This window comes from Cervus canadensis, chromosome 6 (assembly GCF_019320065.1).
Source record: "Cervus canadensis isolate Bull #8, Minnesota chromosome 6, ASM1932006v1, whole genome shotgun sequence".
NCBI classification, from domain to species: Eukaryota; Metazoa; Chordata; class Mammalia; order Artiodactyla; family Cervidae; genus Cervus; species Cervus canadensis.
This window is the reverse complement of record NC_057391.1, coordinates 66,663,873-66,679,482: the sequence shown is the minus strand read 5'-3', so window position 1 is coordinate 66,679,482 and position 15,610 is coordinate 66,663,873. Positions and strand designations below refer to the sequence as shown.

Here is a 15,610-nt window from a genome sequence, read left to right as displayed (position 1 = left end):
ACTTTGGCAACTCCATTTTGCCATAACGTCTTTCTTCTGATCTGCCCGAAATTACCTGAAGCTTTAAATGTCGAGCAGCTCAAGAAAGAACACTTTGTTAGAAGCAGTTTCTGCTAAGGAAGTGATTATTCACTCCCTGAAAAAAAAAAAAAAAAAAGTCAAAACTGACTGCCTTCCTCATTGTAAAGATCATTTTATGTCATTTAAAATGGGATTTTTTTTTTTAAAGAAAGGGAATTTCCCGTTATTAAGCATAATTAAGCCTATTTCCCCCAAGTCTACCAGGGTATTCATTGGATGAAATGAGTTCTGTCCCCTTGACACCTCTGCATACCAGCTATGTGCATGTCTCAACAGAAAGCTTTCAAAGCAGTTGGCTGGTCTAGACAAAATGCAATATTCCTCAAAACCCTGCAAAGATGTACCATGTGGCTCGGTTTACCTTCTCCAAACTAAATGGAGGGCTGTTTCAAGGGTAGAGAATTTCAATATGTTGGTGCTGCTACTGCTGCTTAATCACTTCAATCATGTCCAACTCAGTGTGACCCTATGGACTGCTGCCCACCAGGCTCCTCTGTACAAGGGATTCTCTAGGCAAGAGCACTGGGGTGGGTTGCCATGCCCTCCTCAATATGTTGGTGAACAGACACCAAATCAGTCTACTTTGTCAATGGCCTTTCCCTTCCAATTTTGTAGAGTTATTTATGAATCTGAAAAAAACAACTTTCTATTTTTAGATCCAAGAATAAAAGAAATCACGGGCATTCAGAAGAAAGGTCAAGTCAGAGGTGCTCTAATAAAACCATGACTTTCAATCAACAATGTAAATTTAGGAAAAATGAGTAGTTATGAAATATTCTAGAGGTATGACATCCAACTGGTCTTCCTAAGACTTGACAGTGCACAGATCTGCAGTACAGGCTCTCCTCATGGTGAATGCTATGAGGTCACAGGTATGGCTGTTTATGAGCACACCTGAACAGGCTATCAAAGAACAACAGTGAAACGTATGCAGAAGCATGGGGCTTTCCTGGTGGCTCAGCAGTAAAGAATCTGCCTGCAATGCAGAAAACCAGGGTTCAGTCCCTGGGTTGGGAAGATACCCTGGAGAAGAAAATGGCAACCCACTCCAGTATTCTTGTCTGAGAAATCCCATGGACAGAGGAGCCTCATGGGCTACAGTCCATGGGGTCGCAAGAGTCAGACACGACGTCGTGACTAAACCACACCACACACACACAGGGCAGAAGCGTAAACCTTCCAGCAGCACTGCTGGAGAAAAGTCAGTGCACAGCTTCCCAAAGGAATTAACCTGCGATCAGTTTCCTCCCCTGTAAAGTGGGGGTAAAACAGTACTAAACTTCAGTCTGGTGCAGTCTTTACCAACTGCTCAATAAACAGTATATTTATCAAATGTGCCAATCACTTCACATGCCTTATCTCACTGAATACTCATTAAGCCCAGAAGTTGATCCGACAGTGCCACATTGACAACTGATTAGAAACAAAGGCTCAGAAGAGTCACATAAGTTGCCCAGAGATAATCAGCTAGTAAATGGTAGCACCTAGACTCAAAGCTGGCTAGCTCTAAAGTCTGTGCTCTTAAACCCAAGTTGCATATTGGTGGTTTGTTCACACACTTTCTTAGACCCACTTGCTGTTGACTGATAATATAGCAGTAGCTAAGGTTTGTTAACACTTAGCTGTATGTCAGTCGCTGAGTTCTTCTAATGGGCTCTCTCATCGAGCTCTAGCGACAAGCCTCTGGCGGGGTTTTATCTCAGGCACTGTTTCTCTGAGGACCCAGGGCTCAAGGGTTAAGTATACGGCTCAGGGTCACACAGCCAATAAACAGCACAACCGGCCATCTGAACTCGGGCTGTCTGGCTCCAGAGCCAAATTCTTAACCATTGGACCAAACAGCATCCTTAAAAAATAATGTTTTAAAATGTAGTTCTATTAATTGCCAAATAGCTGGGCATTCTATTAACACAGTACTTTCATTCTCAAGCAGCAATAACCTGATGCAGTTTGCCATGATCCCACCAAGCCTACTCTTTCTCCAACACCAAGGCCAGGAGTCAGTTGCCATTTTTCATCATTTTCACTTGCACATAAATAGTTCAGTTCAGTCGTTCAGTCGTGTCCGACTCTTTGCAACCCCATGAATCGCAGCACACCAGGTCTCCCTGTCCATCACCAGCTACCGGAGTTTACTCAAACTCATGCCCATTGAGTCTGTGATGCCATCCAGCCATCTCATCCTCTGTCGTCCCCTTCTCCTCCTGCCCCCAATCCCTCCCAGCATCACAGTCTTTTCCAATGAGTCAACTCTTCACATGAGGTGGCCAGAGTATTGGAGTTTCAGCCTCAGCATCAGTCCTTCCAATGAAACCCAGGACTTATCTCCTTTAGGACGGACTGGTTGGATCTCCTTGAAGTCCAAGGGACTCTCAAGAGTCTTCTCCAACATCATAGTTCAAAAGCATCAATTTTTCGGCACTCAGCTTTCTTCACAGTCTAACTCTCACATCCATACATGACCACTGGAAAAACCATAGCCTTGACCAGACGGACCTTTGTTGGCAAAGTAATATCTCTGCTTTTTAATATGTTATCTAGGTTGGTCATAACTTCCAAGGAGTAAGCATCTTTTAATTTCATGGCTGCAGTCACCATCTGCAGTGATTTTGGAGCCCAAAAAAGATGGCAAGAGTGAATGTCGACATTCTAGGAATCAGCTAACTAAAATGGACTGGAATGGGTGAATTTAACTCAGATGACCATTATATCTACTACTGTGGGCAGGAATCCCTTAGAAGAAATGGAGGAGCCATCATAGTCAACAAAAGAGTCCGAAATGCAGTACTTGGATGCAATCTCAAAAACGACAGAATGATCTCTGTTCGTTTCCAAGGCAAACCATTCAATATCACAGTAATCCAAGCCTATGCCCCAACCAGTAACGCTGAAAGAAGCTGAAGTTGAACAGTTCTATGAAGACGTACAAGACCTTTTAGAACTAACACCCAAAAAAGATGTCCTTTTCATTATAGGGGACTGGAATGCCAAAGTAGGAAGTTAAGAAACACCTGGAGTAACAGGCAAATTTGGCCTTGGAGTACGGAATAAAGCAGGGCAAAGGCTAATAGAGTTCTGCCAAGAGAACACACTGGTCACAGCAAACACCTCTTCCAACAACACAAGAGAAGACTGTCCACATGGACATCACCTGATGGTCAACACAGAAATCAGATTGCACATAAATAAGAAGATGGTAAAATAATTCCTGAGCTTACATTTCCATCAAAAGTGGGAAAACAGAATACAGTGCACCACATGTCCAAAGACAAATGAGAGACAAGTGAAAAGGAATATTCTTGTGTGTTTAATATGCAAAACGGATGACTGTTTTCCTTCCCGTGCTGAGTTACATCACCCACCTGCTAGAAACATTTGAATTTGATCCATCTATGGCTCAGCAGTAAAGCATTCGTCTGCCAATGCAGGAGATGCAGGTTCCACCCCTGGGTCAGGAAGATCCCCTGGAGAAGGAAATGGCAACCCACTCCAGTCTTCCTGCCTGGGAAATCCCATGAACAGAGAAGCCTGGCTACAATCCACGGGGTCGCAAAGAGTTTGTGACTAAATAACAACAAACAACAATCTCTACATCATTGCAAGCAGCAAAAGACATGCTGATAGTGTACAGCTGTTCAAAAGAGAAAACTTTTTAATTCTGACAACAGGATGATAAAGGAGTACCACGTGCCATGGGATTCAAATGGTCAATTTGTTTAAGATCTTTTTTAAGTGTTTAATTTGCTTGGATAGAAAGAAATTCAGGCACAAGCAGAGGCTCCATGTTACCCTGTGGAAGACTACTGCCTCCCTGGGTAAGGACCCCTGTTTGTAACAAAAGGCCTCTAAGCATCTTTGTTCCCCAAACCACCACAACCACGACCACCACCTCCACCACGACCCTGCCTGCTCAGCTGCAATGTCTGCATCCAGTTACACCAGTGTCTGCGCCACCCTAGTCAGACTTCCAGTTGGCAAAGCCTCCATGAGTCAAGTCCCATACGGTCACCTCTGGGGACCATTTGTAAGTAAGCAGCAAAAGGCCCACCCAGATACCATTATTCCACAGGGAAACAGTGGACTTGTCATGCGGTTTGCCTCCTCTGCATCACAGCTGAAATTCCCTTTGTAAGGGGAAGAGAGCTAATAACAGGCCTTAAATTTAAAATCAACTAAGATTTACACCAGTAAGTAGACAGTGCTAAATTTACCCCATCACTGTCCCATTCTCTCAAACATTCTACTAGTAAAATGGGTGTTGGTGGGAAAAACTTACTTGACATTCTTTGCAACCCACTGAACTATTTATAGGAAGGACAATAGCCCAGGCCACCCACCAAGATGGAAACACCAGAACGATGGCTTCCCTGAAGGGCCTTCTGAGAGCTTGCTAAGAACAGAAGCTGACCCAAAGGGCAGGAGTCTCCTTCCTTTGAATTTCAATCAAGAAGCATATCAAGCAAGTTTTATGCAACCTATTTAGTTTTACCAAGCTGTTAGGACTACACTGTTGACCATCCGTTACATGGTAAGTGAATGGAGAAACATTTCAACTGTATTTACTTCAAAATTGAGAGCAGAATGAATACACAAAGGGCCCAGAGACATTACAAATAAATCAGGGTCTTCCTTTTAATCTTATTTGCATATCTTAAATCTTGATTTTATGTCTCTTTAAGAACCATGTAAAGTGAGTTTTTAAATCAAACTCAAAAAAACCCAAACGGTAAGTGATACGCAGGTGTCAGGAAGATCTCCTTCAAACAATCTACAAAAAGCATCCCCTGCTCCGTGAAAACCAGCAGTGTCTTTGGCAAATGTGCTAAATCAATACCTTCCACTGCTGGTGTGTAAGGCTGGCCAAAGTGACCTACACAGAGGAAACACCCACAGAGGACATCTTCCAATTCAGTCCACTAAGCTTCTTAGTTTCAATGAAATGAAGTGAAGTCACTCAGTTGTGCCCAACTGTTTGCGACCCCATGGGTGTAGCCCACAAGGCTCCTCTGGCCGTTGAATTTTCCAGGCAGAGTACTGGAGTGGGTTGCCATTTCCTTCTCCAGGGTATCTTCCCCACCCAGGGATCAAACCCAGGGCTCCCACATTGCAGGCAGAGGCTTAAATTTACCGTCTGAGTCACCAGGAAAGCTTGCTGGCTAATCAGAACTACAAATATTCAGTCAAACCTTTAAGAAAGTAACTCATTAGACTACTTCTCTACCATTTTCTAAATATCCTATCAGTGTAAAAGAAAATCAGTGGAAAAATCAAGGTGTTTGAGAGCTCAAGGGGAAAAGAGGAATCATTCATTCTACCGGTGGATGGCCCCTGGAGAAATAAATTACTTGAAACTAGATGTAAATCTGAAACAAAGTAACCTTTTGATCTACAAAGCTTGGGGGAAGGTAGAAGGGAAGAGGCACTAAAGGGAGGACACACGGTTTATTCATACTGCAGACTGACATGCGTACATATAGAGTGTGCTGGCCTCCAGGTGGTTCTGGGCAGAGAAGAATAAGGAAAAGCCATCAAGCACAGTACACATAAATATGAACCCGGCCCTGGGGGAAAAATCTGAGTAATGAAGCCCAAATATAGGCGTAAAATCTAAAAATAACTCTTTTGCTTCTACAGAGCTATTTCCCTTTTAGCATCCATTCGAAATGTGTGGGAAGACAAAACAGCTTGAGTTAAGTGAATTTCCAGATATCATCAAGTGATGCTCTAAACCATTTTCAGCCAATAGTAAAAATGCAATTTCCCCTTCCTTTAGTTTTCTCTTCTTAAGTAGAGGAGGCAGACAAAGAACAATAGTGGGCAAGAATGTCATTTCTAAAGGCTATGAGAAGCTGATTATCTCTAGGTAAAATATCTTAAAATTCAACTTATGTCATGGGAAACCATTAGATCCTTGGAATTGTGTCAGAACCACTGTAATTTTTTTTTTCCATAAAGAATGATGAATGGAGGATGACAGAATGTTGACACTGTAATTACATTTTCCTATCATGCCACAAATTTAAAAGATTTCAGTATCACTGCCAGGGTGTTTTCTCTCCCTTAAGATTAAAATAAAATGAAGAATATGGTAAGAAAGACCAACGTATGGGCCAAAATATGTTGTAATCCTAGCATTTCTTCAAAAAATATTTAAGGGGTATCTATGAGTAACCAGGCTCTAGGCTTCATGCTGCTCCCAGATGATGTAAACCTTTTCCCCAATGGACGTAGAAACAGTCTCACTTCTTTTTCCATACTGCTTAAAATTCTATAACTACAATGGCAATGCAAAAGAGAAAAATAAACGGAGTACCTAAGGATCCCACTAAAGTATATAAGAGGGCCTGCTTTAGGAGCAGTGAGGAACACTTAGTCTATATCCTGGGTATGCAGTGGTGTCCAGCAGTGAAGATCCTTTCCTCTTTAATCTTTCTCAACTTCTGCTTCTGAAGGGAGGTGTAACCCATGCTGGCAGATACACAGACAGAGCATGTTAAGTGGCCCCCCTAATTTCAGAGAACTGAGAATCCTGCTGAAATCTACTATTCTTTTTGCCGGTCTAGCATATTGATTTTACAGGGAATGATCCACTCCTATTCCTTAAACTCTTGGTGTCTTGCCTACACCCTGCCAACCCTGCCAAAAATGTGCCAATGCTGAGCAAAGATTTAAAGTAGGCCAAGTAGACTTTCTCCCTGGAATTCTAAATCTCCAGAGTCACCTGTGCTTTCAAGCTTTCATTAGGGCTACCCCATATTCTTCTGGCAAATTCTTTTTGCTTAAGTTTAGCTTCTCTTGCTTGCAATCAAAATAATTCTGATGCATAGCCTAAAAGGAAAAGAACAAAGCAACAGCCACTTTGGTACTACTTGATGCCTCCTCTACGATCTTGTAGTGCTGTAGTAGTGCTTAGTCGCTCAGTTGTGGCCAACTCTTTGTGACCCCATGGACTGTAGAATGCCCAGGCTCCTCTGTCCATGGAATTCTCCAGGAAAGAATGCTGGAGTGGGTAGCCATTCCCTTCTCCAGGGGAATCTTCCCAACCCAGGGATCAAACCCAGTTCTCCTGCATTGCAGGCAGATTCTTTACCATCTGAGCCACCAGGGAAGCCTCTCTACGATCTTACAGAGGTACACACCAAGTCAGCCAAGAGAACAACACACAAGGAAGCAGACATCAGTTCAATCCCCCTCCACTTAGTTGAATGTTCCAGGAAACAGTCTATCACCAAATGGATTCCGGTAGAAAATGTCCTGCACCTCATTCTCAAACTATTTTAAAATAACAAGTGGTACCAAGTTGACCTTTCAAATGCAGAAAGAAAAAAAAAAAATCATCCTCACACAACAAAAACACATTTTGAGCTTAAGTTCCATTAGATTCTCAGCAGTTGTTCTTAGTTGCCCCTATGTCTTAAGGTTTGAGTTTCTTGACCCATAAACAAGAAGACTCAATAAGTATAAACATCAATCCACAGATATACATGGGCTATGTATCACTCTTTTAGTAGCAAAATCTTACACTTTATAACACTGTGAAAAATGATTCTGTGTACTCTTTCTCCTTTGATCTTCATAAGCCCCTCTAAGTAGACAGGGAAGCCAGGCATCAAAATACTCATTTCATCCAAGGGGAAATTAAATCAGAACTCCCCAGATTCAGAGCTAGTCATGGCAAAGCCAACCCAAGAACAGACTCAAATCAAGATTTCTGCTCAATGAACCCAGCATTCTGCTGCACCCAGAATCCTACAACCATACTGCACTTAGTTCCAGGGGTCTTCACTGCCTAATGGAATAAACGGGGCCAGGTAAACAGAGCCCAAGTCCTATTTTGTGTTAGAGGCAAGAACATTGTTTCATCAGTGATGCATCACTAACCACATTCATTTTTTGGCTTCACCAAGAGAACTATTAATTATCACTAAGAGTCATAGTAAGTACTGTTGGAAGCAATAATGAGTGTGGTCCGTGAGGAAACCATGTATCAATAATAAACCAGTTTATTGTTCAAAACTAGACAAACTTATTTTCAATATAGAATGTTCAATTTCAGCAGACTTAAATATTAACAAAAATTAAAACACAAAACCACATTTAGCAAGTCTGCTCCAGAGTTATTCAATCAGCCAATCACTGTTTAAGTATTAATACTATAAGTACTTATAGGTAAAGTAGAGGTGAGAAAATATATTGTCTTTGCCTTTCAAGAGCTTTAAATTTAGTTATGTTCCATGACATTTAGAGAAGAGAGCCACCAATTCTCTGACTTCCTCAGATCATTCTGTCTCCTGCCAGTAGCTTCTGGGAAAACAAAATCTCAGGAGATGAAGCCTGTGAAACTCAAGTCAGATGCTTAAAACAAGAAATGAAGTCAAGAGAATACTTTTCATTGTGGTTCAGTGACTGGCAATGGATGTTATTCTGGAAAATCTGTGTTTTCAAATAACTACATCCACAGCAGGAACCACTCTTGAGTCCAAACACAATCCATGGCTAACACTCAGGCAAGGTAACTATACAGTTGGAGCAAGATAGTTAAGAACAAATAAAGGCGTGGTTAAATGCAGTATCATAGTCCCTGAGGCAAAGGAGCACCAAAGGAATACTAGAAAGGAAGGATTCTAAGAACAAGAAGCCAGAGTAAATAAGGATTGGATGAATCAGAATGCATGACAGTCAAGTTCATGTTCAAACCAAATCTTATATCTATATGTACATGAACCTATAAAAGACATTGGCACTAAGTCTTAGGTAGATCTAAGATCCAGTTCTGGGGAACAGAAATTCCAATTCCCTAGACTTTAGTTTTACTCTTGGAGGAAAGAGCAGCAGTCTGCATACAAACTTACTGCGAGCTAAAAAAAAAAAAAGCCGATGAACAGCCAACCTGCTATGACACTGGATATGTTATCTCTACAATGTCTAACAGAGTAGCCATTAGCCACATGTGGCTAATGAGGATATGAAATGTGGTAGTGATGTTGCCTACATCCAAATTATAACTAAATTCCTCTCCAAACTTAGACCAAGTGTGTGATGCTGAAGAGGAATTTAACACACTCCACTACCACCCCAATCACCAGCCTATCTTCAGAAACTTTCTGGGTTTGTGAAGTTGTGTGAGTTTGGTGGGGTGTTCTGTTCTAGTTGTTGTTTTAAATAATCTTTTCCTGCAGGCTGGAAAAACTTACTCCATAACACTTTCCAGTTCCTGGCATGAGCCCCTGCGGAGACCACCAACATGTCTGGGAGAATCCTGGTCCTTGTTCTCTGCTGTCCTCTGGAACAACCAAGAGCAGAGAGTGCTTCTTACAGCATATCAGGAAGCAGCTTTATATTTTCTCCTTTGTGAAGGATCACTCATTCTTTGTCTTTTGTTATGTTTCACACCTGTTTATAAACAGCCACATACAGCTGGTTGCTACCTTACTGGACATCATACAACATGCTTATTTAGAAGAAAATCAGATCTCAGACTTCACTGGTAACTCCAGTTATAAGCCACAATGATACAGTCAGAATCCCATCAAAGGTGAAAAATGTCACAAACAGATAAAAGGATGATGTTTTGTGGATAAGTTGTAAGGCAGATAAATCGACTACACTACTGAAGATGAAAGTAACTGCATGAAATGTTATGGTGGCTGATGGTTGATCAGTCCTTACTGCCTTAAAAATTGGTCAAACACATTCAGAGGGAGCTGGTCCTGAGGCCTGGCATGTCACACAGGCTGCCTCTCTGGGTCTACTGTGTTTAGTAACAAAAAAGGGCACATACACGGATTAGGAAGAACTCAGTTCTCCACCCCTACCTGCATGAGAAACAGCCTTTTTCAGACAGTTCTCTTTGCCCCAAGACCAGGTCAAACACAATGTCAGATGAACAAATGTATAGCAAAGGTCTGTTCTTAAAATTTTTTTAACTGCTGGAAACTCCTATTTGGGGGATTTGGGAAAGGCATTATGAACTCTCAATCCAGTCAAAGCATTGGCTGGTCAAAAAAAACGTCAAAAGAAATATATATATATATATATATATATATATATATATATATAGTATATATTTAGAACTCAACTCTTTATAGCTCCAATTGAAGCCATTCAATTGGAAACTACAGAAATTACAAAATGGGCTAACCAATAGATAATACATCAACAATTACTTTAACATTAAAATATTCTGTGCTCACTTCGGCAGCACATATACTAAAATTGGAACGATACAGAGAAGATTAGCATGGCCCCTGCACAAGGATGATATGCAAATTCGTGAGGCATTCCATATTTTTAGGCAAAACACTCTCTGACATAAATCACAGCAAGATCCTCTATGACCCACCTCCCAGAATATTGGAAATAAAAGCAAAAATAAACAAATGGGACCTAATGAAACTTAAAAGCTTTTGCACAACAAAGGAAACTATAAGCAAGGTGAAAAGACAGCCCTCAGATTGGGAGAAAATAATAGCAAATGAAGAAACAGACAAAGGATTAATCTCAAAAATATACAAGCAACTCCTGCAGCTCAATTCCAGAAAAATAAATGACCCAATCAAAAAATGGGCCAAAGAACTAAACAGGCATTTCTCCAAAGAAGACATACAGATGGCTAACAAACACATGAAAAGATGCTCAACATCACTCATTATCAGAGAAATGCAAATCAAAACCACAATGAGGTACCATTACACGCCAGTCAGGATGGCTGCTATCCAAAAATCTACAAGCAATAAATGCTGGAGAGGGTGTGGAGAAAAGGGAACCCTCTTACACTGTTGGTGGGAATGCAAACTAGTACAGCCACTATGGAGAACAGTGTGGAGATTCCTTAAAAAACTGGAAATAGAACTGCCATATGACCCAGCAATCCCACTCCTGGGCATACACACTGAGGAAACCAGATCTGAAAGAGACACGTGCACCCCAATGTTCATCGCAGCACTGTTTATAATAGCCAGGACATGGAAGCAACCTAGATGCCCATCAGCAGACGAATGGATAAGGAAGCTGTGGTACATATACACCATGGAATATTACTCAGCCATTAAAAAGAATTCATTTGAATCAGTTCTAATGAGATGGATGAAACTGGAGCCCAGTATACAGAGTGAAGTAAGCCAGAAAGATAAAGGCCAATACAGTATACTAACGCATATATATATGGAATTTAAAAAGATGGTAACGATAACCCTTTATGCAAAACAGAAAAAGAGACACAGATGTACAGAACAGACTTTTAGACTCTGGGAGAAGGCGAGAGTGGGATGTTCTGAGAGAATAGCATTGAAACAAGTATACTATCAAGGGTGACACAGATCACCAGCCCAGGTTGGATGCATGAGACAAGTGCTCAGGGCTGGTTCACTGGGAAGACCCAGGGGGATGGGATGGGGAGGGAGACGGGAGGGGGGATCAGGATGGGGAACACATGTGTCCATGGCTGATTCATGTCAATGTATGGCAAAAACCACTACAATATTGTAAAGTAATTAGCCTCCAACTAATAAAAATAAATAATAAAATATTCTAAGGCTTCATGGAGACGTGAAATTGACCCTTGAAATGAATGTAGTTAAAAAAAACTTTCTGTGCCTATCAATGACATACAGGCTTAATAAAATGGGTAGACAATTTGCATGGGTATAATCAATAGAAAGAAAGATATCACTAAGTCGTGTCTGACTCTTGTGATCCCATGAACTCTAGCCCAATAGGCTCCTCTGTCCATGGGATTCTCCAGGCAAGAATACTGGAGTAGGTAGCCATTTCCTTCTCCAGGGGAACTTCCCACCCCTGGAATTGAACCCTGGTCTCCCGCATTGGAGGCAGATGCTTTAGCAACTGAGCTACGCAGGAAGCCCATAATCAATAGACAGCTGTCCTAAATCATACACCCACACATATACATATACATACATAACCCAATCTCATTTTAATGGAAACAAGATACTGATTTGACAGAGGTAATACAGGTCATTGGAAGAATGTGCCTGAGATGGACAGTTTTTACTGGAGAGGAGAAAGGAACAAGGGGTCCTGTCCTGATGTGAGCACGGCATTTCAGGGAGGGATTCTGGGAAGTCAAAGGAGGTTTGGCTAGAGAGTGAATGATCGAGGAGAGGCCTTAGAGACAACACTTACCTGCTAGACACTACCTATGTGTAGTGACCCCCACCCACAGGGAGAGTGAAAAGTACACAATGAGGGTGTCAATGAAAATCTGGAGGGAATCCACCCTTGTAACCATCATGCATAAAGTTCTGCTCTGCAAGAAGATAAATGTGGGAGATGTGATGGGTAGCTATTATTTGAGCCTGCGCCACCCGCCCCCGCCCCCCCCACTAGATTCCTATTTGAGTTACCTGAATAAAAGAAATACATCCTTTCCTGGGGGTAAAAAATAGGGGGAATGTGAGAAAGGTAGTCATAAGGGGCGAGTCTTTTCTGTCACAGTTTGGTTTCAACAGGCAAAATAATCTGCTTGCTTCCTGTCAATATATGACCAAAAGCAACCGACAGTGGCCAGAAGACCGTGGGAGCTGTCAGATCTATGTACCAGAATTTAGAGACAGTATTCCTCAGTATTCCCTTGCGTGCCTACTCCCCAAGTCTGCCACACAGGGCAAAGGAGCTGGGATCCTGTCTTTGGCTGGTGTACTGGGCCATTTCCAAGATTTTCAGACTTACCTGCTCACTGCCCTGGTGGATTATGGGAGGTCTTGTTATCCTGAGCTCAGACAAGGCAAATGCAACCACCACTGGCTGGTGCAGGCCGGTAACAACCCTGAGAGGCTGCAGCTGACAGAAAGCAGGCAGGGACAGGCCTTCCAGGGGCCCGAGCCAGCTGACTAGCATCCAGTCATCACTTCTTTTCCAAATATCGATTCAACAAACCTTGATTCAGCTCTTGTGTTACACTCTGGTGGCGAACAGCACAGAGGAAGCACCAAGAGGAAAAGTTTTACAGAGACTATTCTGGGCACAGACCAAGTACATGTTCTCGTGGAATTGTTAATAACTCAGGGGTCCTTTATGTTTGTTTGAACCTTCCATGTCTAGTGAGGAAAAGACATATTTCTTTTTTTCTCCTCAGGGAGAATAAAAGCAGGAAAGTAAAATTCCTGGTAATGTCATATCCAGTCAAACAGGAAGGTTTGTAGGCTCTGGGCTGAAAGGTTTCCAGAGCTACACTCGGCCAGTCTGAAAATAATTTATTTGATTTTTATTGGTTTCATTTCCTCCAATGTTACTATTCAGCTCCCTACTCCCACAGCCACCAAGACAAGAGGAAACATTTAGTAAACACAACAAAAACACCGTATTTAAGAAACACCTGAGGTGTGAAAAACTGGAACCATCATTCACTGCTGGTGGGAATATAAAATGGTACAGCCACTTGGAAAATAGTTTGGCAGTTCCTCAAAATATAAGCATAGACTCTCCATATGACCTAGCAATTCCATACTTAGGTATTTACCCAAGAGAACTAAAAACATATGTTCACACAAAAATTTGTATATGAATGCTGACAGAAACATTATTCATAACAACCACAGAATGAAAACAATCTAAATGTCCATGAATAAACAAAATGTGGTGTGTCCATAAAATGGAATATTATTTGGTAACAAAAAAGGAGTACTGATATAGGCTATAACATGAATGAAGTCTTAAAAAACATTATACCAAATGAAAGAAGCCAGTCACACAAGATCACATACTATACGACCTCATTTATATTAAATGTCCAGAACAAGACAGTCCATACAGACAGAAAGCAAATCCATGGCTTTCTGGGATGAAGGCGGGGGGTTGGGGGGGGGGGTGCGCAGGGAAGTGGAGAGGGTACACAAATAACTGCTGATGCCTATGGAGTCCCTTTTTGGAAAGTTGAAAATTTTCTAAACTAGTATTAGATTGTGGTGATGGTTATACAACTCTGTGGATGAATAATGCACTGTGAAAAAAAAACCAATTAACTGTACTCTAAAAGAGATGGTTTATATATGTGAAATGTAACTCAGTAAAACTGAGGAAAGAAGTGAGGGAGGGAGCAAGGAAGGAATGAAAGATATTAGACCTGAAATGCAATGTCTTACCTGGAATGGTAATTCTTCCTCTCAGGGTATTTTTAACTTTTGACTCTTGCCATAACCTTAGTCTCCTAAGGAAGGAGAAGGAGCAGGAGGAGGAGGATGAGAAGGAGAGGAAGAGAAAGGCAGAGGGGGAATAGAATGGGAGGAGAGGAGAAGAGAAAAAAATCCTCTGCTTCCCCCATCAGTAATACCTTACAAAACTATGACACATTATCAAACCCAGGAAATTGACACTGACCCAGTGCAGTTCACAGATATTACTGATTTCTAGGGATGCCTTTAAAATACAGCTCCTGGGTAACAACCCTGGACGTTTCATTCCTACTCTTTTTACCTGAAACAGCAATCACTCTAGTTGTGATTACAATAAGCTAATCAATAATTCCAGTGACGCAGATATGAGCAGTGGATATTTCAACACTTCTGAGATTCCAATTTGCCTTGGGAAGAAAATGAAGTTACCATTAGTGAGCTATCTCCACCAAGCACATTAACTTTGTATAAGCCTTGAGGGCCCTTCAAACTCATCATGTTGCTCACCTAGCTCCTTCCCACCCCACAAGAGAAACTGGTAAGCCTCTAGAGCATTGGTGATGAGCTATGATAACTAAAGTTCCTCCACAGAGTCTTCCCTTAGGCAGTTCAAGAACTTGCAGTTAGCCATCCTAACTTATTCTGAAAGAAAACAGACTTGCTAAATGGCTGATGGATGAGGACACATCTCCTGTTAAAGACAGCAGATAGCGTCAGTTTTCTGACCTACGAGGCTTTCACTGTTTGTTTTCTTCCTCCTTCCTTTTATATCCTAACCCTGAACACTACTTTTTTATTGTTGTTGAGTCATTCAGTCATGTCTGACTCTTTGCAACCCCAAGGACTATAGCCCGCCAGGCTCCTCTGTCCATGGATTTTCTAGGTAAGAATACTGGAGTGCGTTGCTATTTCATTTTCCAGTGGATCTTCCCAACCCAGGGATCAAACCCACATCTCCTGCGCTGCAGGCGGATTCTTTACCATTGAGTCATCAGGGTGTAAAAAGTGAGCAGGTCCAGAGAAAGCCATTTCAGTTTCTCAGTGTTTAAACACATGGGGACAGAGGAGGTTGAAACTACTGACTGAAGTGAAATGGTCGGCTTTGCCACAATTACCAGAAAAGCAACTCTGCTCAGGAGATGACCTTCCCAAGGAGGGCGAGGCAGCAAGTTGCCTGTCAGGAGTCTGCGGGAACAGCCAACCCACAAGAATTCAAAGGGAAACACTGAACCCCCCCCACACAGGCATGGAACTGGGATCTACTCAGTGCCCTCCACAAAGGGTCACCAGACACTTGTTCCAGGAATTCTAGATCACCTGCAGCCTCAAATGCGTAAGGAGAACTGAGGTAATTGCCAAATTCAGACTTAAATCGAAGAAAGTAGGGAAAACCACTA

The 15,610-nt window shown here is 41.9% G+C and overlaps 1 protein-coding gene and 1 non-coding gene across 2 annotated transcripts in view; one reads left to right on the top strand and one right to left on the bottom strand.

The window, feature by feature from the left end:
* DAAM1 (dishevelled associated activator of morphogenesis 1) overlaps nucleotides 1-15,610 on the bottom strand; it is a 178,279-nt gene that overhangs the window by 136,644 nt on the left and 26,025 nt on the right.
* On the top strand, nucleotides 10,267-10,373 carry LOC122444507. The gene has a single exon (XR_006270325.1). It is a non-coding gene; the product is annotated as a U6 spliceosomal RNA (small nuclear RNA).